Genomic DNA, 24,743 nt, shown 5'->3' with positions numbered 1-24,743 from the left:
TGGTATGCCATTGCCTTCTCCTATAGAGTCTTCCTTGGTGGTCTCCCATCCAACTTATGGTGACCCCAGCAAGGAGTTTCCAAGGAAAGGCAGAAGCAGAGATGTTTTGCCATTGCATTCTTCTGCAGAGCCTTCCTTGGTGGTCTCCCATCCAAGACTTACAGATACCCCAGCAAGGGGCATTCAAGGCAAGTGAGAAGCAGATGTGGTTGACCATTGCCTTCCACTGCAGAGTCTTCCTTGGAGGTCTCCCATCCAAGACTTATGGTGACCCCAGCAAGGGGCTTTCAAGGCAAGGGAGAAGCAGAGGTGGTTGGCCAGGGCTTTCCTCTGCAGAGTCTTCCTTGGAGGTCTCCCATCCAAGACTTATGGTGACCCCAGCAAGGGGCATTCAAGGCAAGGGAGAAGCAGAGGTGGTTGGCCATGGCCTTCCTCTGCAGAGCCTTCCTTGGAGGTCTCCCATCCAAGACTTATGGTGACCCCAGCAAGGGGCTTTCAAGGCAAGGGAGAAGCAGAGGTGGTTGGCCAGGGCTTTCCTCTGCAGAGCCTTCCTTGGTGGTCTCCCATCCATGACTTATGGTGACCCCAGCAAGGGGCATTCAAGGCAATTGAGAAGCAGAGGTGGTTGGCCATCGCCTTCCTCTGCAGAGTCTTCCTTGGAGTCCTCCATCCAAATACCAACCAGAGCTGACCCTGCTTAGCTTCTGAGATCTGATGAGATCAGGCCATACCATGCTGCCTTCCCTCCCCTGAGTAGGCTTAGGGAAGCCATTATCCTTCACAGCCTCAGTTCCCCATCTGTAAATATGAAAATCATGAAGGCCCAACTCCCAGCAGGACTGCACAATTACGACAAAAACGTGCAGTAAAGAGTTTGAAGAAGGGGGTACAGGGGTAAAAGAACCAGTGCATACAGAGGCCATCAAGAGACCATCTGCTGGGAACCATTAGCATCCACAGAACACATCATTGGGGGTTCAACAAAGCCCTCAAGGCCAAACCAGGACCACAATCAAAGGTAATTTCTGATCCCAATTTCCATCTCTGGAATGACCCAGCAGTTTCTACAGGCTCCTCTTTCAGCTAATCCACCTCCATGTAATGTCCAGAAATGATAGACATGAGGTTTACAAGATTATGCAAGGGATAGAGAAGGTAGAGAAAGAAGTCCTTTTCTCCTTGTCTCACAATACTAGAACTCGTGGGCACTCCATGAAATTGAGGTTAGAATGGATAAAAGGAAATACTTTTTCACCTAAAGGGTGATTAACACATGGAATTCACTGCCACCTCCTGTGGCAGTGGCTACAAGCATAGACACCTTCAAGAGGGGATTGGATAAACATCTGGAGCAGAGGTCCATCAGTGGCTGTTGGAACTCTCTGTCTGGGGCAGTGATACTCTGTATTCTTGGTGCTTTTTTTGGGGGGAGGGACACAGTGGGAGGGTCTCTAGTGTCCTGAACCGATTGATGGACCTCCTGAGGCACTTGGGGTTTTTGGCCACTGTGTGACACAGACTGTTGTAATGGATGGGCCATTGGCCTGATCTAACATGGCTTCTCTTATGTTCTTACCATTCCTTAGCCAATGTAAGAGGATGCATCTAACAATTTCCCTTATCACCACAACCGCAATTCCCTATTACCTTTAATTTAATTTAATCTTTTAGATTTATATCCCACCCTATCCTGCAAGCGGGCTCAGGACGGCTTACAACAATAAAACAACAGAGTTAAAATAATATCATAAAAACACACATTGCAAAACAGGAGCAGCCCAGTCAACAGTCTTACAGACATCAGCGGTAAACAGCACGCAGCTGAGGACTAACAGCATGCTAAGGCAGAATGAAAATTAGATAGATGGGCAGATAGACGGAGCTGTTGACATGCAGAGCACATTGCCAAAGACCAGCCCCCACGCTGGAAAGTGCGGTCAAGTTGCAGACGATGGATGACAACCTCTTGGGGTTTTCCAGACAAGGGGCCGTTGTCATTGCCTGCTTCTGCGTAGCGACCCTGGACATCTTGGGTGGTCTCCCATCCACGGACTAACTATGACGGACTCTGCATAGCTTCCAAGATCTGATGAGGTCGGGTTAACCTGAGGCAGCCTGATCAGGGCTCTGTCCCCTTCAGAGAGATTTAATGGATGGAAATTGGCCACTGAAGCTGTCTATGGCATAACGTACAACAATGTAACCTGATAATTGCTTAGAATCATAGAACCATAAAGTCGGAAGGGACCTCCAGGGTCATCTAGACTGACCCCCTGCACAATGCAGGAAACTCATAAATGCCTCCCCCTAAATTCACAGGATCCTCATTGCTGTCAGATGGCCCTCTAGCCTCTGTTTAAAAACCTCCAAGGAAGGAGAGCCCTCTTGAGGAAGCCTGGTCCACTGAGGAACTGCTCTAACAGTCAGGAATGTTGAGCAGGAAACTCTTTTGATTTAATTTCAACCCATTGGTTCTGGTCTTACCTTCTGGGACCACAGAAAACAATTCCACACCCTCCTCTCTTCAAGTACTTGAAGATGGTGATCCTATCACCTCTCAACCGCCTCCTCTCCAGGATACACATGCCCAGCTTCTTCACCCTTTCCTCATAGGACTTGGTCTCCAGTCCCCTCACCATCTTCATTGCCCTCCTCTGGACCCGTTCCAGCTTGTCTATATCCTTCCTAAAATGTGGTGCCCAAAACTGAACACAATCAAGAGGATCAAGCTGATATTCAAGGAACAGCTAGAAGGGTGAGCTTAAAAGATGGCAACCCAAATCTTTATCCCTCTTGCCATGGGGCATTTCATAGAAAAAGAGATGCCAGAGCTCCTTAGCACAACTCATTTGCATAACTAATTTGCACAGACCACCCCTAACATCACCAGAAGGTGTACTAAATTATATCAGCCCAGCATAAACCTGAAAATGCTTCCTGAATTATAATTGCCATGATAAAACCTGACTCCCCTCATACTTTTTAAATTACTTTCTCCTATGGGGCCAGAGTGGCATGAGGAAGATTTCCATCTGTCTGCTTTATACAGTAGGTTTCGGTTATTTCACCATTTTTTGTGGGGGAAAGATATTAGAAAGTTTGTCAAATCTTAGAGTTCAGCAAAATTCTCGCAGGGGGTTTGAACAAGGGAGCCCAGAAGCAAGTATTTGGGAGGGGGGGCGGAGAGAGAAAGAAGGGGGAGGGGGAGGGGGAGGGGGAGGGGGAGGGGGAGGGGAGGGAAGGGAAGGGAAGGGAAGGGAAGGGAAGGGAAGGGAAGGGAAGGGAAGGGAAGGGAAGGGAAGGGAAGGGAAAGGAAAGGAAAGGAAAGGAAAGGAAAGGAAAGGAAAGGAAAGGAAAGGAAAGGAAAGGAAAGGAAAGGAAAGGAAAGGAAAGGAAAGGAAAGGAAAGGAAAGGTCACCTGTGCAAGCACCAGTCGTTTCTGACTCTGGGGTGACGTTGCTTTCACAACGTTTTCATGGCAGACTTTTTTACGGGGTGGTTTGCCATCGCCTTCCCCAGTCATCTACACTTTCCTCCCAGCAAGCTGGGTGCTCATTTGACCAACCTCAGAAGGATGGAAGGCTGAGTCAACCACGAGCCGTCTACCTGAACCCAGCTTCCGCTGGGATCGAACTCAGGTCGTGAGCAGAGCTTAGGACTGCAGTACTGCAGCGTTACCACTCTGTGGCATGGGGCTCTTGTCTGCCTTATAGGTTTCGGTCATTTCCCCATTTTTGTGGGAGAAGGATATTAGAAAGTTTGTCAAATCTTAAGAGTTCAGCAAAATTCTCACAGGGGGTGTGAACAATGGTGCTCAGAAGCAATTATTGGGGGTGGGGGGCGAGAAAGAAAGAGCACAATAAAATTTAGAGGTTCTGGAGCTCTGCTCCTGTGAGCTCCTGCCGAAAATGAGGCCTGCCTCTTGCATTTGGCGAAAGGTCTTCTAGGTCTAAAATCTTCCTAATCCCCAGGCAATCTTGAACACATTCCCTGAAACTTTAACGCTGCTCCAAGCCCTTGCACTACGCTCTGTGACCTACCCTCAAGTGTTAAACCATATCTACAGTGGCTAGGGTTGCCAGTCCCCAGGTGGGGGCAAGGGATCCCCACTTCAGGGTCATCTCCCCACTTCAGGGTCATCAGAAAGCGGGGGTGGGAAATGTCTGCTAGACACTCCATTATTCCCTGTGGAGACCGATTCCCATAGAGTATAATGGAAAATTGATCTGTGGGTATCCGGGGCTCGGGGGTAGGGGATGTTTTGAGATAGAGGGACCAAATTTGCAGCATAGTGTCCAGTGCCTCTCCCCAAACTATCCTCCAACTTTCAAAATGATTGGACCAGGGGGTCCAATTCTATGAACCCCAAATGAAGATGCCCCTCTCCATTATTTCCAAATGGAGAGAAGGCATTGAAAAGGTGTGCCGTCCCTTTAAATGTGATGCCCGGAACTCCCTTTGGAGTTCAATTATGATTGTCACCACCTGGCTCCTGACTCCACCCCCAAAGTCTTTTGGCTCCACCTCCAAAATCCCCAGATATTTCTTTAACTAGACTTGGCAACCCTAACAGTTGCCAGTGTTACCGGAGATGGCAGGGGATGGGGGAGGTCGGGTTGCCAGATCTGCGTTGGGAAGCTCCTGGAAATTTGGGAATGGAGCCTGGGAAGGACAGGGGCCTCGATGCTGTACGGTGCCATAGAGCCCACCCTGCAAAGCTTCCACTTTCTCCCAAGGAACCGATCTTCTGCAATCTGAGCTGTAATTCCAGGGGATCTCCATTAACACCCCTACCCGTGGCTTTTGCAGCATCACAGATTCCTTTTAATCGTTGCTTCCAGACAAGGGTCACTTTGTAGAAAAACAGGTCGGTGGAGCTCATCCGGGGATTGTTATGCAGCTGCACCGCCTATGCAGTGGACAAGGTGGGAAAGAGGAGGTGGAACTCTCAGAAAGGTTCAGGAGCTGTGCTCCTGTGAGCTCCCACTGAATCCCTGGCCCGCTCCCAGATCTGAAGCCCAGAAGCCGTTTCCACTTGTACATCTCCGCCCTCCTGCCCGGCCGCACGTCCTAAGCCGTAGCCCTTACCTTGTGAATTTTGCCTCCTTCCCCACAGGTTCCATAAGAGGAAAGCGAGAACGCATGGGATGCTTTTCGAAGACAATAAGAACGCACGGGATCAACTGAGGGGGTTGTGGTGCTGCTAAGAGCCTGGCACACCCTTCCAATAATGTGGAAGGCTATATAATGCTGGGATATGGTAACTAGCTGGGTGTTCCTCTTACGGCGCAAGGGATGTCTCAATGTAATTACACGGACGGAACAAAACAGACCTCGAGATTGCCAAAGAGGGCTTGGTAACGTTAAGGAAAAGTCAGTTACAAATAGGGTTGCCAACCTCCAGGTGGGTGAACGAATAAACACACAACCACAAACGGTGATCGGGACCAACAATTACTAAGACTATATTACAATACAATAATAGGTGTGTTGGTCCCTATAACCATATTGTTGCATTGTAATGGGAAAAAAGGAAAGGTCCCCTGTGCAAGCACCGGTCGTTTCTGACTCTGGGGTGACGTCGCATCGCAACGTTTTCACAGCAGACTTTTTACGGGGGGGTTTGCCATCACCTTCCCCAGTCATCTACGCTTTCCCCTCAGCAAGCTGGGGACTCATTTGACTGACCTCAGAAGGATGGAGGGCTGAGTCAACCTGGAGCCGGCTACCTGAATCCAGCTTCTGCCAGAATCAAACTCAGGTCATGAGCAGAGAGTTCAGACCGCAGTACTGCAGCGTTACCACTCTTGCGCCACGGGGCAATTGGTCAGTATAACCATTCATGGTTGTGTGTTTATTCATTTACCAGTGACCTCTCGTTGATGTCAATAGCCTCCAGGTGGGCTCTGGAGATTTCTCACTCTTACAACTGATCTTGAGAAAAGAGAATATCTATCCCCTGGGGAAAATGGCTGCTTTGGAGGGTGGAGTCTATGGCGCTGTACCCCACTGAAGTCCCTCCCCTCCACAAGCCCCACCTCCTCAAGTTCCACCCCCAAAATCTCCAGGTATTTCCCAACCCAGAGCTGGCAACCGTAGTTACAAAGCACACCTGTAATTTATGAAAGAACGCTTCCACTCAATCCCACTCTAGCCCTCTAAATCTTAAAACAAGCCATATATAAGTTTGGAGGTGGTTGATACAACACCCCCCATGCTTGTGGATTCACTCTTTGCTGCACTGCTCTTTCTATATCAGAAACAATCGATATTCTCTGATGCCCCGGTCCTAGATTTAGGGGAGAGACTGAGGACGAGGGCTCAGATTCAGCAGGAGCTCACAAGAGTACAGCTCCTGAACTTTTTTGAGGGTTCCCCCTCCTCCTCCCCACTGACCTTGTCCATTGAATAGTAGGTGCAGCTGCATAACAATCCCTGGATTAGGAGAGCGGGCAGCCAACCAGCCACCAGGGGCTTTGCCACACCCCCAGCAGCCCTCATCAACCCCTGGAGAAGCCCACACCACCCTTTCTCCACTTCTTATGTGAATTTGGAAGGCGGGTGGCTTTCTGGTCTTTTGACTGGGGGGAGGTGGGCAAGGAGAGCCCCAGGTGAGCGAGGCCTGCTTGGGCTCTCAGGGGTAGGGAACATTGGCTCGCCAGATGTTTTTTGCCTACAACTCCCATCAGCCCCAGCCATTGGCCATGCTGGCTGGGGCTGATGGGAGTTGTAGGCAAAAAGCATCTGGAGAGCCAGCATTCCCTACCCCTGGTAGATCTCTAGCCAGCCCAAGCAGGCCCCACTTGTTCAGGGCTCTCCTTTCTTGCATCGGGTTGCTTTCAGCTGGGGTGGTGGTGGTGGTGGTGGCATATGCTAATGAGTAATATGCTAATGAGCTCCACCACCTATTTTACTAAGAAATGACCCCTGCAGGACGCTTTTAAAAATGTTAACGCGCACTAGGACTGGCGAGATTTCAGCCCCTTCTCTCAGATTAGGGTTGACAACTTCGGATTAGAAAATACCTGGAGATTTGGGGGTGGAGCCCAAAGAGGGTGCAGTTCGGGGAGGGGAGGGACTTCAGTGGGTCTAATGCTATAATAGAGACCACTTTCCAAAATGCCCATTTTCTTCCGGTGAGTTGATCTCTTATCACCTGGAGAAGAAGAAGAAGAAGATATTGGATTTATATCCCGCCCTCCACTCCGAAGAGTCTCAGAGCGGCTCACAATCTCCTTTCCCTTCCTCCCCCACAACAGACCCCCTGTGAGGTAGATGAAGATATTGGATTTATATCCCGCCCTCCACTCCGAAGAGTCTCAGAGCGGCTCACAATCTCCTTTATCTTCCTCCCCCACAACAGACACCCTGTGAGGTGGGTGGGGCTGGAGAGGGCTCTCCCAGCAGCTGCCCTTTCAAGGACAACCTCTGCCAGAGCGATGGCTGACCCAAGGCCATGCTAGCAGGTGCAAGTGGAGGAGTGGGGAATCAAACCCGGTTCTCCCAGATAAGAGTCCGCACACTTCACCACTACACCAAACTGGCTCTCCATCCACGATCACTTGTAATCCCAGGAAATATCCAGCCACCACCTGGAGGTTGGCAACCCTCAGATCTGTAAGCAAGGGGGCTAATGCATCTCAGCTCTACGGTGTGAGTACATCAGGGGTCCCCAACCATTTTGAATCTTCAGGCACCAATAGAATTTTGTCCCAGGGGGGTGCATGAAGCCACAAGATGGCCACTCCGGGAGGCGGAGTCGCCCACAGAATGGCTGCCGTAGCTCACCTTCAGTCACACAGTAAAGAAGATCCTTGTGCTCCTTTTGCAGTGTTTTTTAAAGCCTGCACAGTCAATCAGATCTCCAGTGTCCAATCAGAAGCATTGCAGGGCAAAAGCGCCACCAAGCCCCACCCACTTTCAAAATTTGGTACCTTGACATTCACGGGTACTACCTTGGGGGCCCCTTGTGTAAATGGACACATCTGGATGTAAAGAAACCTATCCTCCCCTAACTTTCTCTCTCAATGGCAACCAGTTAAGTTGTAATTATCTACAATAAACCCAATCAGATCTAAGCTCTTCCGCCAGGCTTTCAATGAATCCAGCGGGCGTCCTCGCTTCCCCCAACATTTCACCTTTATGGTGTTATGTTATGCTGTTAGCCATCAGCCACATGCTGTTTACCGCCTATGTCTGCTCTGTAACTGTAATGTCTGTTTTTTTGCTGCTCCGGTTTTGTAATGTCTGTTTTTTTATGGTATTATTTAAGGCCTGTTGTTTTATTGTTGTAAGCCACCCTGAGCCCGCTTGCAGTATAGGGCAGGATAGAAATCTTAAAAGTAAATTGGATTAAAAATTAAATTAAATCCACCGTGACATTACATATGCTATTAGAAATTTAACTTGTTAGAAAGCAATTATTGTGGTCATTTTTTTAAAAAAAAGATTCGGTTGAAACTAGAATGCAACTTGTTTCTTTATACCTGGATCCGCCCCACACAATGAAGGGTGGGGACTGATTTCAAAAGTGACAGTCCTATCAGTGAGAGATCTTGAACCAAGCTTCTCCCACACTCCCACTCCCCTAGTCAGATGCTCAGATTCCTTTCTTTCCTACCAGTCAGGATCTGCCTCCAGAGACATGGCCTCAAATAATAGGGAGGAAAACCTGAGTTTGATCCCAGTGGAAGCTGGGTTCAGGTAGCCGGCTCAAGGTTGACTCAGCCTTCCATCCTTCTGAGGTCGGTCAAATGAGGATCCAGCTTGCTGCGTGGAAAGTGTAGATGACTGGGGAAGGCAATAGCAAGTCGCCCTGTCAAAAGTCTGCGAAGAAAACGTCCTGATGTGACGTCACTCCATGGGTTGGTAACAACTCGGTGCTTGCACGGGGAACTACCTTTACCTTTTTTAAAGGGTGTAATGAAATGAAAAATGGCATTAAATCCATCACTGAAAATAAATTCAACCAGTAGCATCAATAAACTTATTTTCTAAGAAAGAAAGAAAGAAAGAAAGAAAGAAAGAAAGAAAGAAAGAAAGAAAGAAAGAAAGAAAGCTGTTTTTTTGGCCACTGTATGACACAGAGTGTTGGACTGGATGGGCCATTGGCCTGATCCAACATGGCTTCTCTGATGTTCTTATGGCTGGGGCAGTGATGCTTTGTATTCTTGGTGCTTGGGGGGAGGGCAACAGTGGGAGGGCTTCTAGTGTCCTGGCCCCACTGGTGGACCTCCTGATGGCACCTGGTATTTTTGGCCACTGTGTGACACAGAGTGTTGGACTGGATGGACCATTGGTCTGATCCAACATGGCTTCTCTTATGTGCTCTGTATTCTTGGTGCTGGTGGGGGCACAGTGGGAGGGCTTCTAGTCCCCTGGCCCCACTGGTGGGCCTCTTGATGGCATCTGGTTTTTTGACCATTGTGTGACGCAGAGTGATGGACTGGATGGGCCATTGGCCTGATCCAACATGGCATGTTCCTGTGTATGAAAGTGTGTGTGTGCTTCATTATATCTATCGCAAGAAGTATGAAAAAGTGCATATGGATGTGTTATGATGGAGGGTCAGCAAGCATCTCCTATAAAATGGATGATTTTTTTTTTTTTTTTAGAATGTTATAGGCACAAGTGCTGGGAATGGGAAAGAGGTGAAATGGGGTGGCTGAGAGGAGCTTAAAATTAGGCCAGATTCAGTTTCCTTGGCAGTCTGTTCACACCTGATGCTGTTTGTTTACTCTAAGCATTTCTGTTCTTCTACTCACAGTTCAACCAGGGCTTCCACAGGGCAATCAGATGTGGCTATTGAAAAGAATGTTGGGGAACATGATTGCATTTGCTTTTCGCCTGCCTAATCTCCGCCCCATCCAAAGAAACGTGGGCGGAGAAGATCTCTTCTATTCCTCTGCTTGGATCTTAGAGTTGCACAATGCCAGGTTTGCGAAAAACAAGTCCTCTGTAATCTCAGGCGGGTGGCGTGAAGAGCAGATTGTTCTGGCAGACATCACTGAAATCTGGATGTGTAGATTAGATATCCTCTCCTAGCATCATCTGGGGATTAGCTTTACCAGTTCCAAATTTGTGGATTGTGGGGAAAGGGGAGGGGACTGGCATAGTGGTACAGCTTGGCATCCAGAAGGTCCTAAATCCAGTCCCTGGCATCTCCAGGTGACAGATGATGTGAAAGACCTCTGCCTGAAACCCTGGAGCACCCTTGCCAGTCTGAGTGGACAGTTCTGACCTGGGTGGGCCACTGGCCTGATTCAGTATAAGGTAGCATCGTGTGTTCATGTGACATATTCTTACCCATGAGCTTTTCCCTATCAACAGATACCCAATGCAGACAGAACAGTAAAGCAGCTGAGCTCTCTGCTCACAACCTGAGTTCGATCCCGGTGGAAGCTGGGTTCAGGTAGCCGGCTCCAGGTTGACTCAGCCTCCCATCCTTCCAATGTCAGTAAAATGAGGATCCAGCTTGCAGGAGGGAAAGTGTAGAGGATTGGGGAAGGCAATGGCAAACCACCCCATGAAAAAGTCTGTAGTGAAAACATCGTGATGAGACAGCACCCCAGAGTCGGGAACGACTGGTGCTTGCACAGGGGTCTACCTTTACCTTTTTTAAAAAGTCCTGAGATGAGTGCCTGGTACAGATTAGGGATCCTATTAGATTCTGGACGTCATGGCTGCCATGAGAACCATGAAGAAGAAGAAGAAGAAGAAGAAGAAGAAGAAGAAGAAGAAGATGAAGAAGAAGAAGAAGAAGATGAAGAAGAAGAAGAAGAAGAAGATGATGATGATGATGATGATGATGATGATGATGATGATGATGATGATGATGATGATATTGGATTTATATCCCGCCCTCCACTCCGAAGAGTCTCAGAGCGGCTCACAATCTCCTTTCCCTTCCTCCCCCACAACAGACACCCTGTGAGGTAGATGAAGATATTGGATTTATATCCCGCCCTCCACTCCGAAGAGTCTCAGAGCGGCTCACAACCTCCTTTACCTTCCTCCCCCACAACAGACACCCTGTGAGGTAGATGAAGATATTGGATTTATATCCCGCCCTCCACTCCAAAGAGTCTCAGAGCGGCTCACAATCTCCTTTCCCTTCCTCCCCCACAACAGACACCCTGTGAGGTAGATGAAGATATTGGATTTATATCCCGCCCTCCACTCCGAAGAGTCTCAGAGGGGCTCACAATCTCCTTTCCCTTCCTCCCCCACAACAGACACCCTGTGAGGTAGATGAAGATATTGGATTTATATCCCGCCCTCCACTCCAAAGAGTCTCAGAGGGGCTCACAATCTCCTTTACCTTCCTCCCCTTCCTCCCTCCTCCCCCACAACAAACACCCTGTGAGGTGGGTGGGGCTGGAGAGGGCTCTCCCAGCAGCTGCCCTTTCAAGGACAACCTCTGCCAGAGCTATGGCTGACCCAAGGCCATTCCAGCAGGTGCAAGTGGAGGAGTGGGGAATCAAACCCGGTTCTCCCAGAGAAGAGTCCGCACACTTAACCACTACACCAAACTGGCTCTGACGGTCCCAGATTGCACTGACCGTCCCTGGACTGACGGTCCCAGATTGCACTGAGTCCAGCTCATGAAAGAGTGCAATATGGTGGACCTTTCCCATACCAACCACTTCGTTGGTGATTTAAAGACGGCGGTTGGGGTTCAGAGACCCTCATCGTGGTCAGAGCATTATCTGTTGAAGGCCTAGCCGTGCTTGCTCTCTCCTCCTAACCAATGAAATGAACCTATTATGGGATGGTCCACCTTCAGAGGCTGACAGAGCTAAATGGACTTCATGCTACTCAGAAGGATTTTGAGAACTCCAAAGGCAACTCAGCGGAGATCCTGGTACCCTCATATGATTGTTAAGCACGCCTCAGATTCAGCAGGAGCTCACAGAAGAGCAGTTCCTGGACCTTTCTGACAGCCCCTCCTCCTCCTCCCCACCTACCTACCTTGTTCATTGAATAGTAGGTGCAGTTGCATAAGAATCCCTGGATCAGGAGAGCGGGCAGCCAGCCAGCCACCAGGAGCTTTGCCACACCCACAGCAGCCCTCATTAACTCCTAGAGAAGCCCGTGTCACCCTTTCTCCACTGCTTATGCGATTTTGGGCGGCGGGTGGCTTGCTGGCCTTGCACTGGGGCAGGGGTGGCCCAGGAGAGCCCCAAGCGAGCGAGGCCTGCTTGGGCTGGCTGGATCTCTAGCCAGCCCAAGCAGGCCTCGCTCACCTGGGGCTCTCCTTTCTTGCGTCGGGTTGCTTGTGGCTGGTGGGGAGGCAGCATATGCTAATTAGTAATGCTAATGAGCTCTATCACCTATTTTTCTATAGAATGACCCCTGTTGTTAAGGCTTATTAGCAGGGTCCGCCCCCCACAGCAACCTCTTCCACTATCCCAGAGGTCCCCCAGCTCTTAAATTTTCTAGAGAGTTTCTAGAAATTACAGGGGCATCGTTAGGGGGTACCGGGTTCCTTCTGGCAAGCAGTGGAGGAAGAGGAGGACTTAGTGGAAGCCCATTCAACATGCATCCACATCACTGAGCACGTGATCCAGAAGTAACATAATCACTTCAGGGACATCAGAGCAAAGCTCTGGAATTTGGGCAAAAACTCTATAGTAAGTTTGACTTCTACCATAGAGTTTTTGCCCAAACACTATATCAGGGGTGGCCAACGGTAGCTCTCCAGATGTTTTTTTGCCTACAACTCCCATCAGCCCCAGCCAGCATGGCCAATCGCTGGGCCTGATGGGAGTTGTAGGCAAAAAACATCTGGAGAGCTACCGTTGGCCACCCCTGCACTAGAGCATTGCTCTGACAACCCAGATGAGATGATGTCACTTCCTGGTAGGGTTGCCTAGTTCCAGCCTCAGAGTTTCCCTTCCCAAATGGCTAGAGCGTCCGGGAAAACCATAGTGTTTTCCTGGAAACACCTAGAGTGGCCACCATGTGACATCGCCGGCATAATGATGTCACTTCCGGGTGATGTCACCATGCCAACGACATCAGGGGAGGTTCCCTCTGCTGACCCAATGTGGGGGCTTGGCAGCCCTACTTCCTGGTCATGTGGGATGGACCTCCCTTGTTTGGGGGGTAGATTGGTTATGGGGCAGTGGGGTCTGGCAGCTGGGGAGGGGACCCCAATCTCCACCAGGGGGCCAGGCTTAGGCATCAGTAGTAGTGGAAAACCTGGAACAAATCAAGACACAGCACCCCATAGAACCCATTTAGGGGCTGGTGAGGAGGCAGCATTGGCAGTGCTGGTAGTCCTTGTTCTCTTCCACATCACATCTACTGAATCTCACCCAAATAAATGGCTTGGAGTGGCCTCGGACCCAGGAAGGTCAACAGTCCGGACCGACTCGTTAATTTGGCCTCTTGCGGAGACATTTCTGTGACTTCTCGTGACCAGCGTTGCTAATAATATCTCATCTACTCTGACTTGGAGGACATCAAGTGAGGATTCAAAATGTTATTTAGGGCTGCCAACCTCCAGGTCGTGGCTGGAGATCCCCTGCTATTAGGACTGGTCTCCACGGGACAGAAATCAGTTCACCTGGAGAAAAACGCCCGCTTTGGATAGAGAAATCTTACCGTCTTTGGTCTTCCAGCAGACTCGAGGAGTAAATTTTAAACCAGTGGATTGTTTTTCAGGACAGAAATCTGAACACTTGGTAATGTCATATGGAGAGCAATAGAGAGCTGGTCACTACGAAAAAGATTCCACACCCTCGCATGGTTAACCCATGGAAGAAAGTTTGTAGGAACAATCTTAAAAAGTCAAGGATACTTGTCCCTATTTGCAGCCTTGAGTTGGAGAAGTAGCAGGAACTCCTTTGCATATCAGGCCACGCCCCCTGGATGTAGCCAATCCTTCTGGAGCTTACAGGGCTCTTCGTACAGGGCCTACTGTAAGCTCCAGGAGGATTGGCTACATCGGGGGGGGGGGTGGCCTAATAGGCAAAGGAGTTCCTGCTACAAAAAAAAAAAATCCCTGAGCTCAACTAGGGAAAAGTACCGGAAACAGCCCAAAGTGAGGGAGAAAACCACAAGTCAGCCACCCGTTCTAACCCTCCTCCTGCTTTTTGGTCTTAAAATCAGACACCCCTACCTTTAAAAATGACCTCGGCAGCTCCAGCTTTTAGCTTTTGTGTCTAGTTTGAGCTTACATGACCCATTGCCTACGCATGGCAATTGCAGTACGCAGATACGGCCTACGGCACTTAGAGAGAAGGAAAAAAGCCATCAGCGATGGGTGGGTGGAGAGATCCGGCAGCAGCTCCTGGGTGAAAGAGCAGGCCTGCTAGAGAAACACAAAAGGGATCCTTACATTCATTTGCGGAATGGAAGAAGGGAGTGTGTATAGGAGAGAGCTGCCAACCCTCCAGGTAGCATCTGGAGATCTACTATCACCATTGATCTCTAGGTGACAGTAATCCGTTCCCCTGGAGGAAATGGCTGCTTTGGAAGGTGGACTCTATGGCGTTATTCCCTGCCGAGCTGCTTCCCCTCTCCAAACGCCACCCTCCGCCCCCAAAATCTCCAGGTATTTCCCAACATGGACGTGGTAACCCTTTGTATGTGACAGGGAGCCCCTGCAGTTAACAGCTCATCTCCAGACGGATTGATTCCCCACCAGGGCCGGCGCATGGGAGTAGGTGACCAAGACAGTTGCCTAGGGCGCCAGCTTCCAACGGGGGCGCAGGGTGGGTGCCCTCTCCCCCCTCACGCCATCGCTGAGGCTCTAACTGGACGCTGAGGGGTCGGAGGAACTCCCCCAGCCCCTCAGTGCCCAGAAACAACGGCGCTTTCAGGCTTCAGTGTTCTCCGAGTTCGCTACTTGTTGTTTTGGGGCGCTGAAGGGTCAAAAGAATTCCCCTGCCCCTCAGCACCCAAAAACAAAGGCGCTTTCAGACTTTGGTGTTCTCCTTGGAGAATGCTGAAACCTGAAATCGCCGCTCATTGTTTCTGGGCACTAAAGGGTTGGAGGAATTCCCCTGCTCCTCAGCACCCAGAAACAACAGAGCTTCAGCGACTGATGTGATGGCGTCACCTCTGGGTGATGTCATCATGGCGCATGCACTTCATGCATACACAAAAATTTCCCCCCGTGGGGGGGGTGGGAGGGGCGTGGGCGCGCATCAGGGTTCTGCCTTGGGCGGCAGAACCCCAAGAGCCGGCCCTGTTCCCCACTCCTCCCCATGAAGCCTGCTAGGTGACCTTGGGTCAACCACAGTTCTCCCAGAGCTGTTCTCTCAAGAGCAGCTCTCTCCGAGCTCTCTCAGCCCCATCTATCTCACGTTGCGGGGAAAGGAGATTGTAAGCCGCTCCGAGACTCTGAAGGAAGGGCGGGGCATAAATCCAATATCATCAACTTCATCTTCTCCTCCTCCTCCTGAGGAAAACAGATGCTGCGCTCTATGGCATTGCACTCCACTGAGATCTTCCCCAGGTTCCACCCACAAAATTGCCAGGATTTCCCCAACCTGGAGAAGATAACCTACCTCCTACCCTCCCACCCCCACAAGTGGTCAGGGAGGACCTGGCGACACAATGGGATAAACACAGGACACAAGAGAGGGAAGCCCACAGACATAGAATCATTCTCTTGTTTACTCAGCTCTTACTGGCTCGCGCATGGACATGTGTAGGTGCATTGACTCCTGCTTGCCTGACTGGCACATTTAATTTAATTTAATTTTTGAGATTTATATCCCGCCCTATCCCGCAAGTGGGCTCAGGGCGCCTTACAACAATAAAACAACAGAGTCAAAATAATATCATAAAAACAGACATTACGAAAGGGGAGCAGCACAGTAAGCAAGTTTTACAGACACGGGCAGTAAACAGCATGCAGCTGAAGGTTAAGAGCAGAACATAACACCATAATGGTGAGATGCAGGGGGCAAGTGATGACTTTCAAAGAACGCCCGTTGGATTAATTGAAAGACTGGCAGAAGAGATCCGTCTTACAGGCCCTGAGAAACCTTAAGAAAGCAAGAACATAACAGAAGCCATGTTGGATCAGGCCAGTGGCCCATCCAGTCCAACACTCTGTCACATAAGAACATAAGAGAAGCCATGTTGGATCAGACCAATGGCCCCTCCAGTCCAACACTCTGTGTCACATAAGAACATAAGAGAAGCCATGTTGGATCAGGCCAATGGCCCCTCCAGTCCAACACTCTGTGTCACATAAGAACATAAGAGAAGCCATGTTGGATCAGGCCAATGGCCCCTCCAGTCCAACACTCTGTGTCACATAAGAGAAGCCATGTTGGATCAGGCCAATGGCACCTCCAGTCCAACACTCCGTGTCACATAAGAACATAAGAGAAGCCATGTTGGATCAGGCCAATAGCCCATTCAGTCCAACACTCTGTGTCACATAAGAACAGAAGAGAAATCATGTTGGATCAGGCCAATGACCCATCCAGTCCAACACTCTGTGTCAAATAAGAACATAAGAAAAGCCATGTTGGATCAGGCAAATAGCCCATTCAGTCCAACACTCTATGTCACATAACAACATAAGAGAAGCCATGTTGGATCAGGCCAATAGCCCATTCAGTCCAGCACTCTGTGCCACATAAGAACATAAGAGAAGTCATGTTGGATCAGGCCAATGGCCCATCCAGTCCAACACTCTGTGTCACATAAGAACATAAGAGAAGCCATGATGGATCAGGCCAATGGCCCATTCAGTCCAACACTCTGTGTCACAGAGTGGCCAAAGAAAACAGGTGCCATCAGAAGGTCCACCAGCAGGACCAGGACACTAATAATAATAATAATAATAATAATAATAATAATAATAATAAAATTTTATTTATATCCCGCCCTCCCTGCCTAGGCAGGCTCAAGGCGGCTAACAACATTTCATAAACATACAATGATAAATATAAAACTTAAATTTAACAAATATAAACTTTAGATTTGACATCATTTAAAAACCAGTCAATGTAATTAAAATTTTTATAATTTAATCTGACAGTGATGATGGCATTTTTGACGCTAATTTCTGTCAGTTTGCACGATTTACATAATGACATAGGTCCTTAGACAGGACCGTGTTGGCGGATCCTTGATTAACAACCTTATTCATCAGTCCGTATATGCACTAGAAGCCCTCCCACTGTTGCCCCCCCCCCCCCCGCAAGCACCAAGAATACAAAGCACCACTGCCCCAGACATAAGAACATCAGAGAAGCCATGTTGGATCAGGCCTATGGCCCATCCAGTCCAACACTCTGTGTCACACAGTGGCCAAAGAAAACAGGTTCCATCAGGAGGTCCACCAATGGGGCCAGGACACTAGAAGCACTCTCACTGTTGCCCCGCCCCCCACAAGCACCAAGAATACAAAGCATCACTGCTCCAGACATAAGAACATCAGAGAAGCCATGTTGGATCAAGCCAATGGCCCATCCAGTCCAACACTCTGTGTCACATAAGAACAGAAGAGAAGCCATGTTGGATCAAGCCAATGGCCCATCCAGTCCAACACTCTGTGTCATACAGTGGCCAAAAACCGCAGGTTCCATCAGGAGGTCCATCAGTTGGGCCAGGACACTAGAAGCCCTCCCACTGTGCTCCCCCCACCCTCCCCGAGCACCAGGAATACAGAGCATCACTGCCCCAGACAGAGAGTTCCAACAATAAGCTGTGGCTAATAGCCACTGATGGACCTCTGCTCCATATGTTTATCCTATCCCCTCTTGAAGCTGGCTATGCTTGCAGCCGCTGCCACCTCCTGTGGCAGTGAATTCCATGTGTTGATCACCCTTTGGGTGAAGGACTTCCTTTTATCTGTTCTCACCTGGCTGCTCAGCAATTTCATTGAGTGCCCACAGGTTCTTGTATTGTGAGAAAGGGAGAAAAGTACTTTGATAAGTCCTGCAGAGCATGCAGCAGAAGGGTTGGCGGAATCCTGAGGAGAGTGGACAATACCACTTCATAGGGTCGCCAACCTCCAGGCAGCAGCTGGAGATCTCCTGGGATTACAGCAGATCACAAGGTGACAGAGATCAGCCCCCCTGGAAAAAATGGCTGCTTTGGAAAGTGGACTCTATGGCATTGTACCTTGCTGAGGTCCTTCCCATTCCAAACCTCGCCCTCCTATGGCTCCAAAACATCCAGGTGTTTCCCGACCCAGAGCTGGCCACCCTACCACTTCCCATAAGAACATAAGAGAAATCATGCTGGCTCAGGCCAATGGCCCGTCCAGTTCAACACTCTGTCACACAGTGGCCAAAAAACTCAGGTGCCATCGGGAGGTCCACCAGTGGGGCCAGGACAATAGAAGTCCTCACGCTGTTGCCCCTCCCAAGTACCAAGAATACAGAGCATCACTTGCCCCAGACAGAGAGTTCCAACAATACGCTGTAGCTAATAGCCACTGATGGACCTCTGCTCCATATGTTTATCCAATCCTCTCTTGAAGCTGTCTGTGCTTGTAGCTGCCACCACCTCTTGTGGCAGTGAATTCCACATGTTAATAATCATCCTTTGGGTGAAGAAGGACTTCCTTTTATCAGCTCTAACCCTACTGCTCAGCAATTTCATTGAATGTCCATGATTTCTGGTATTGAGAGAAAGGGAGAAAAGGACTTCTTTCTCTACTCTCTCCATCCCATGCATAATCTTGTAAACCTCCTATCATGTCACCCCGCAGTCGACGTTTCTCCAAGCTAAAGAGCCCCAAGCGTTTCAACCTTTCTTCATAGGGAAAGTGTTCCAGTCCTTTAATCATTCTAGTTGCCCTTTTCTGGACTTTTTCCAACGCTATAATATCCTTTTTGAGGTGGGTGACCAGAATTGCGCACAGTACTCCAAATGAGACCGCACCATCGATTTATACAGGGGCATTATGATACTGGCTGATTTGTTTTCAGTTCCTTTCCTAATAATTCCCAGCATGGCGTTGGCCTTCTCTCTTTCCCCATTTTTATCTTCTCTTGCATACTTGCATACCCCATTTCCTGCCAGTTGGCTGCCTATGCCTAGCAGGCTGTGTACGAGTGTGTATTTGTGGGAGGGCTATTTTCGAATGGAGACATACTGGGAAGATCCAGCCACAGCTCTTGCAGCCCTGCTGGGCCCTAAAATCCTAGCACAGGGTTGGCCAAACTGCCGCTAGGGAGCCACATGTGGCTCTTTCACACATATTGTGTGGCTCTCTAAGCCCCCTCCAGTCAGTGGACTTGGTGAAGGCATTTGTCTCATTAAAGTACTTCTTCAAGCCAAGCCTAGCCAACCGGTGGCTTGGAGAATGCATTTAAAGTTAAAGTTAAACTTTACCCTATGTTCCTTGAAATTTTCGTTCAAGAGCAGATTTTTATCTCAACTTGATTAATTTAGAGCATTTATAACTTATCTTTCCAGGTCATCTTATGATGCAACACTAGAAAGAGAAAGGGCTTTTTTGTAGCAGGAACTCCTTTGCATGTTAGGCCACACCCCCTAATGTAGCCAATCCTCCAAGAGCTTCCAGGGCTCTTCTTCCAGGGCCTACTGTCAGCTCCAGGAGGATTGGCTACATCTAACAGAATAGCACCAGAAATGTTAATTTTAAAATTGGAATGTTTTTAGGTGAATGTGTTTTTAAAATTCATTGTATAATTTTTATATGGATTAAGATGTTGTTAGCTGCCCTGAGCCTGCTTCGGCGGGGAGGGGATATAAATAAAATGTTGTTGTTGTTGTTGTTATCATTATTATTACTACTACATTGGGGGCATGGCCTAATATGCAAAGGAGTTCTGGCTACAAAGAAAAAGCTCTGAGAAAGAGTTGCAACTTTAAAGAACAATCCCCAAGTTACTGAATATAAATGTGTTTGATAGAGTGTCACAAACTTTAAGGCGAGAGACATTAAAATTATGTGCATGTTGGTTTTAAGAAGTCTGCTTGAATTGCATTCAAATGTGTTAAAACCAACACTAAATATGTCGCTGCACGTTAAGCAAAAAGATTCATTTAAAAAAAAATCCTTTATAACTTTAAAAAAAACTGCTGATTTTTATCTACTTGATTCGGAGTTGTGGGGAGAAAAAGATCCCTCAGTTCTTCCTTGTACTTTATTCGGGATAATTCGCTGTCCTGGCTACAAGCGAGTGTTCAACGTTGGTTCCATAATTTCACCTTCTTCGTTTGGTTTTAAGTGTCTATTTTCCAAGCCAATGTTGACAGTCTTGCAGGGCCTAGAGACAGGGCAAAAGGTTAAGCCAAAGGTTAAATTTCCTGCAGATACAATTATCAGGGTCAGAATAACTTGACGGAATAATAATTAATAATCGTTATTATCATACGGCCTTGTGTCTAGAATAGCCAGGAGATCCTAAGATTGTCTGGCAGTCAGAAGCTCTAGCTCTTTTAGCATTATCCACCACTGGATAGTGAACTGGACTTTTTTTTAAAGTTAAAAATAAACTTTATTTAATCAAAATGCATCATGACAAATGAATAAAGATTAACAAAAGGTAATTAGGAAGATATGCAAATAAACAAAGTAAAAGGAGCATCTCAACACTGAGCAGATAAACAGACTTGCAAATATGATAACCTCGAGTGATAATAAAAATAGTGTGTGATAATAAAAATAGTGTTAACATATCAAAGATTTCAGGTTTTCACGGCTGGTAACATCATTAAGGTTTGCAGAATCTTTCGGGATCAAGTGCCGTGTTCTACTGGAGAAAGTTTTCCTTCCAGACGTTTCATTCTCAGCTGCGGAGAACATCCTCAGTGGCGTTGCAGCCGGAGCAGGCGCTCAGACCTTCTTGGCTGCTGTGCATTGAGTCAGCAGCTCAATGCACAGCAGCTCAATGCACAGCAGCCAAGAAGGTCTGAGCGCCTGCTCCGGCTGCAACGCCACTGAGGATGTTCTCCGCAGCTGAGAACGAAACGTCTGGAAGGAAAACTTTCTCCAGTAGAACACGGCACTTGATCCCGAAAGATTCTACAAACCTTAGTGTTAACATAGACCAAGATGCACCAGCCTAGAATGCTCCAGTGGTCAAAATGAGATGATGTAGGGCATAAAATAAGCCAGAAATAAATAACTACGTGCTCAATAGTTGGGGATACCTGAGGCAAAAGAAAAAGAAGAAAATAGAGGAAGGAATATATTATTAAGAAAGACGAGTAGATAAAAAAGAGAAATTAAATTAAATTAAATTAAATTAAATTAAAAATGTAGCCAAGAGTGATATGTCCGGTTTGAAAGGAGAAGTCCATGCTGTGACATAGAGTCCAATACAGGAATCCATGTAGAGACAAATCTGCCATGGGGGCCACTGGAACCAGAGTTAGCACGATCCACGACTGTTGTCATCTTCTCTATGACAAATTGGGTTTTTTTAATGCAAGACTTTTTTTTTAATGCGAGACATTTCAGAGGTGGTTTGCCATTGCCTGCCCCTGCGTCACACCCCTGGTATTTCTTGGAGGTCACCCTTCCAAATATCAGTCAACGCCGACCCTGCTTAGCTTCTGAGATCTGACAAGATCAGGGTAATGATTGGATCACAAATCCGTGGCTATCGTGCAACGACTGCATTTCCGAGCAAAGGCTGGCATGGGTGGTTATGCCATTAGATCATTTCCCACTCACTAGCCTTCTTCAGATAACATAACCAAGCAGAAGCAGGGCTGGCATTCAGCAGGAGCTCGCAGGAACGCAGCTCCTGAACCTCCAGGGTCTGCATGCAGTGGGGAGAGCCAGTTTGGCGTAGTGGTTAAGCGCACGGACTCTTATCCAGGAGAAGCGGGTTTGATTCCCCACTCCTCCACTTGAAGCTGCTGGAATGGCCTTGGGTCACCATAACTCTGGCAGAGGTTGTCCTTGAAAGGGCAGCTGCTGTGAACTGGCAGAGACTGACCAAGAGAGAGATCTTGGGGTCGTGGTAGATAACTCACTGAAAATGTCAAGACAGTGTGCGATTGCAATAAAAAAGGCCAACGCCGTGCTGGGAATTATTAGGAAGGGAATTGAAAACAAATCAGCCAGTATCATAATGCCCCTGTATAAATCGATGGTACGGTCTCATTTGGAATACTGTGTGCAATTCTGGTTACTGCACCTCAAAAGGGATATTATAGCACTGAAAAAAAATCCAGAAAAGGGCAACTAGAATGATTAAAGGGTTGGAACACTTTCCCTATGAAGAAAGGTTAAAACGCTTGGGGCTCTTTAGCTTGGAGAAATGTCGACTGCAGGGTGACATGATAGAGGTTTACAAGATTATGCATGGGATGGAGAAGGTAGAGAAAGAAGTGCTTTTCTCCCTTTCTCACAATAAACAAACTCGTGGGCATTCGATGAAATTGCTGAGCAGTCGGGTTAGAACGGCTAAAAAGGAGGTACTTCTTCACCCAAACGGTGATTAACATGTGGAATTCACTGCCACAGGAGGTGGTGGCGGCTACAAGCATAGCCAGCTTCAAGAGGGGGTTAGATAAAAATATGGAGCAGAGGTCCATCAGTGGCTATTAGCCGCATTGTGTGACACAGAGTGTTGGACTGGATGGGCCATTGGCCTGATCCAACATGGCTTCTCTTATGTTCTTATGTGACCCAGAGTGTTGGACTGGATGGGCCATTGGCCTGATCCAACATGGCTTCTCTTATGTTCTTATGTGACACAGAGTGTTGGACTGGATGGGCCATTGGCCTGATCCAACATGGCTTCTCTTATGTTCTTATGTGACACAGAGTGTTGGACTGGATGGGCCACTGCCCTGATCCAACAAGGCTTCTCTTATGTTCTTATGTCAGAGCCCTCTCAGCCTCACCCACATCACAGGGTGTTTGTTGTGGGCGGAGAAGAGGATATAGGAGACTGTAAGCCGCTCTGAGTCTCTGATTCAGGGAGAAGGGTGGGGTATAAATCTGCAATCTTCTTCTCTCTCCGCTACACACAGATCCGGGGGCATATGGAAATGAGATATGCTACTGAGCTCCTGCACCTTTTTTCTACAAAACGACCCCTGGGCAGAAGCCAATAAGTGCCGAGGGGGAGCAGGTGCATGCACGCCGATGAAATTTTAGAAAGGCAAGTTGGACTCACCTCCCGTTCCCTACAGCATCATCCACCCAGTCTGGAAGGTCTTTGCCGCGGGTCTCCGGCAGAAGGAAACTAAAAATTCCCCCAGTCACTGCAGTGCTTCCAAATACCACCACAGGGATGGAAGCGTGGTACTTCTCCAAGAGGGCAATCAGAGGCGAGGCAATCCCGGCCACTCTGGCCAATGCCGAACAGACGCCCACTCCTGTCTGCCTGAAAAGGAAGCAAAACACAGCAGGCAGTGAAACAGGTACCCCAAGCTGACATCGCTGCCTTCTGCGGAACCTCCCTTTGTTTCCGTGTGTCTTCCTCTTTCCACATTTCCAGTCTGTAGAGTTTAGAGCTACTAACAATTAATTAAATATCACACGGCCGTGGGTGTAGGATAGCGAGGAGAGCCGAACAAAGATTGTCTGAAACTCTAGCTCAGGGGTGGCCAAACTGCAGCTCTGGAGCCACATGTGGCTCTTTCACACATATTGTGTGGCTCTTGAAGCCCGCCCGCCCCCCCATCAGCCAGCTTGGAGAAGGCATTTGCCTCTTTAAATCATTTCTCTAAGCCGGTGGTTTGGTGAATTCATTTAAAGTTAAAGTTGCTTTCTTGCCACCTCCCTCCCCCCTCATCTATCTTCCTTCCCACCTTCCTTCCTTCCCTCCCTCCTTCCTTCCTTCCTTCCTGTTTTGTGGCTCTCAAACATCTGACATTCATGTCTTGCAGCTCAAACTGGCTTCAAGTGGAGAAATGGGAAATCAAACCCAGTTCTCCAAATGAGTTTGCCATTCTTAACCACTACACCAAACTGGCTACTCATATTCAATTAGACAGCTTCAAGAGGGGAGTGGATAAGCATATGGAGCAGAGGTCCATCAGTGGCTATTAGCCACAGTGTATTGTTGGATCTCTCTGTCTGGGGCAGTGATGCTCTGTATTCTTGGTGCTTGGGAGGGGCAACAGTGGGAGGACTTCTAGCCCCACTGGTGGACCTCCTGATGGCACTTGGGGGGTTTTGGCCACTGTGTGACAGAGTGTTGGACTGGATGGGCCATTGGCCTGATCCAACCTGGTTTCTCTTATGTTCTTAGCTACTCATATGCAGTCTCAGTTTCAGAGCCAGTTTGGTGTAGTGGTTAAGTGCATGGATTCTTATCTGGGAGAACCGGGTTTGATTCCCCACTCCTCCACTTGCATCTGTTGGAATGGCCTTGGCTCAGCCATAGCTCTGGCACAGTTGTTCTTGAAAGGACAGCTTCTGGGAGAGCTCTCTCCAGCCCCACCCACCTCCAGGGTGTCTTTTGTGGGAGGAAGAAGGTAAAAGAGATTGTAAGCCGTCCTGAGACTCTGGTTCAGAGAGAAGGGCGGGGTATAAGTCTATGGTCTTCTCCTCCTCCACATTTTATCATTATTGAGAGTGGACACAACCAGATAGAATGATGTCATAATTAGGCTTGGATTACAATCAAGGACACCCAGGTTCAAACCGCCAGTTTGCCAGGACCTTGGGCCCAACACATGCACTCCACCTAGCCGACATAACAGTAGTGGTGAAAAGTACTGTCAAATCACGGATTACTTATGTCCAGGGAGGGGGGGTTGTAGGAAAAAACCAGCAGGAATTCATTTGCATACTAGGCCACCCCCCCGATATCACCATTGGTTCACAC

At 48.4% G+C, this 24,743-nt stretch overlaps 1 pseudogene; it reads right to left on the bottom strand.

Annotated features, from left to right (window-relative positions):
* Positions 1 to 19,991: 19,991 nt before the first annotated feature.
* Positions 19,992 to 24,743, bottom strand: part of LOC132578130 (solute carrier family 22 member 13-like) — a 47,434-nt pseudogene continuing 42,682 nt past the window's right edge.

This window comes from Heteronotia binoei, chromosome 10 (genome assembly GCF_032191835.1).
Source record: "Heteronotia binoei isolate CCM8104 ecotype False Entrance Well chromosome 10, APGP_CSIRO_Hbin_v1, whole genome shotgun sequence".
In the NCBI taxonomy this organism is placed as follows: domain Eukaryota; kingdom Metazoa; phylum Chordata; class Lepidosauria; order Squamata; family Gekkonidae; genus Heteronotia; species Heteronotia binoei.
This window is presented reverse-complemented; position numbering and strand designations above follow the sequence as displayed.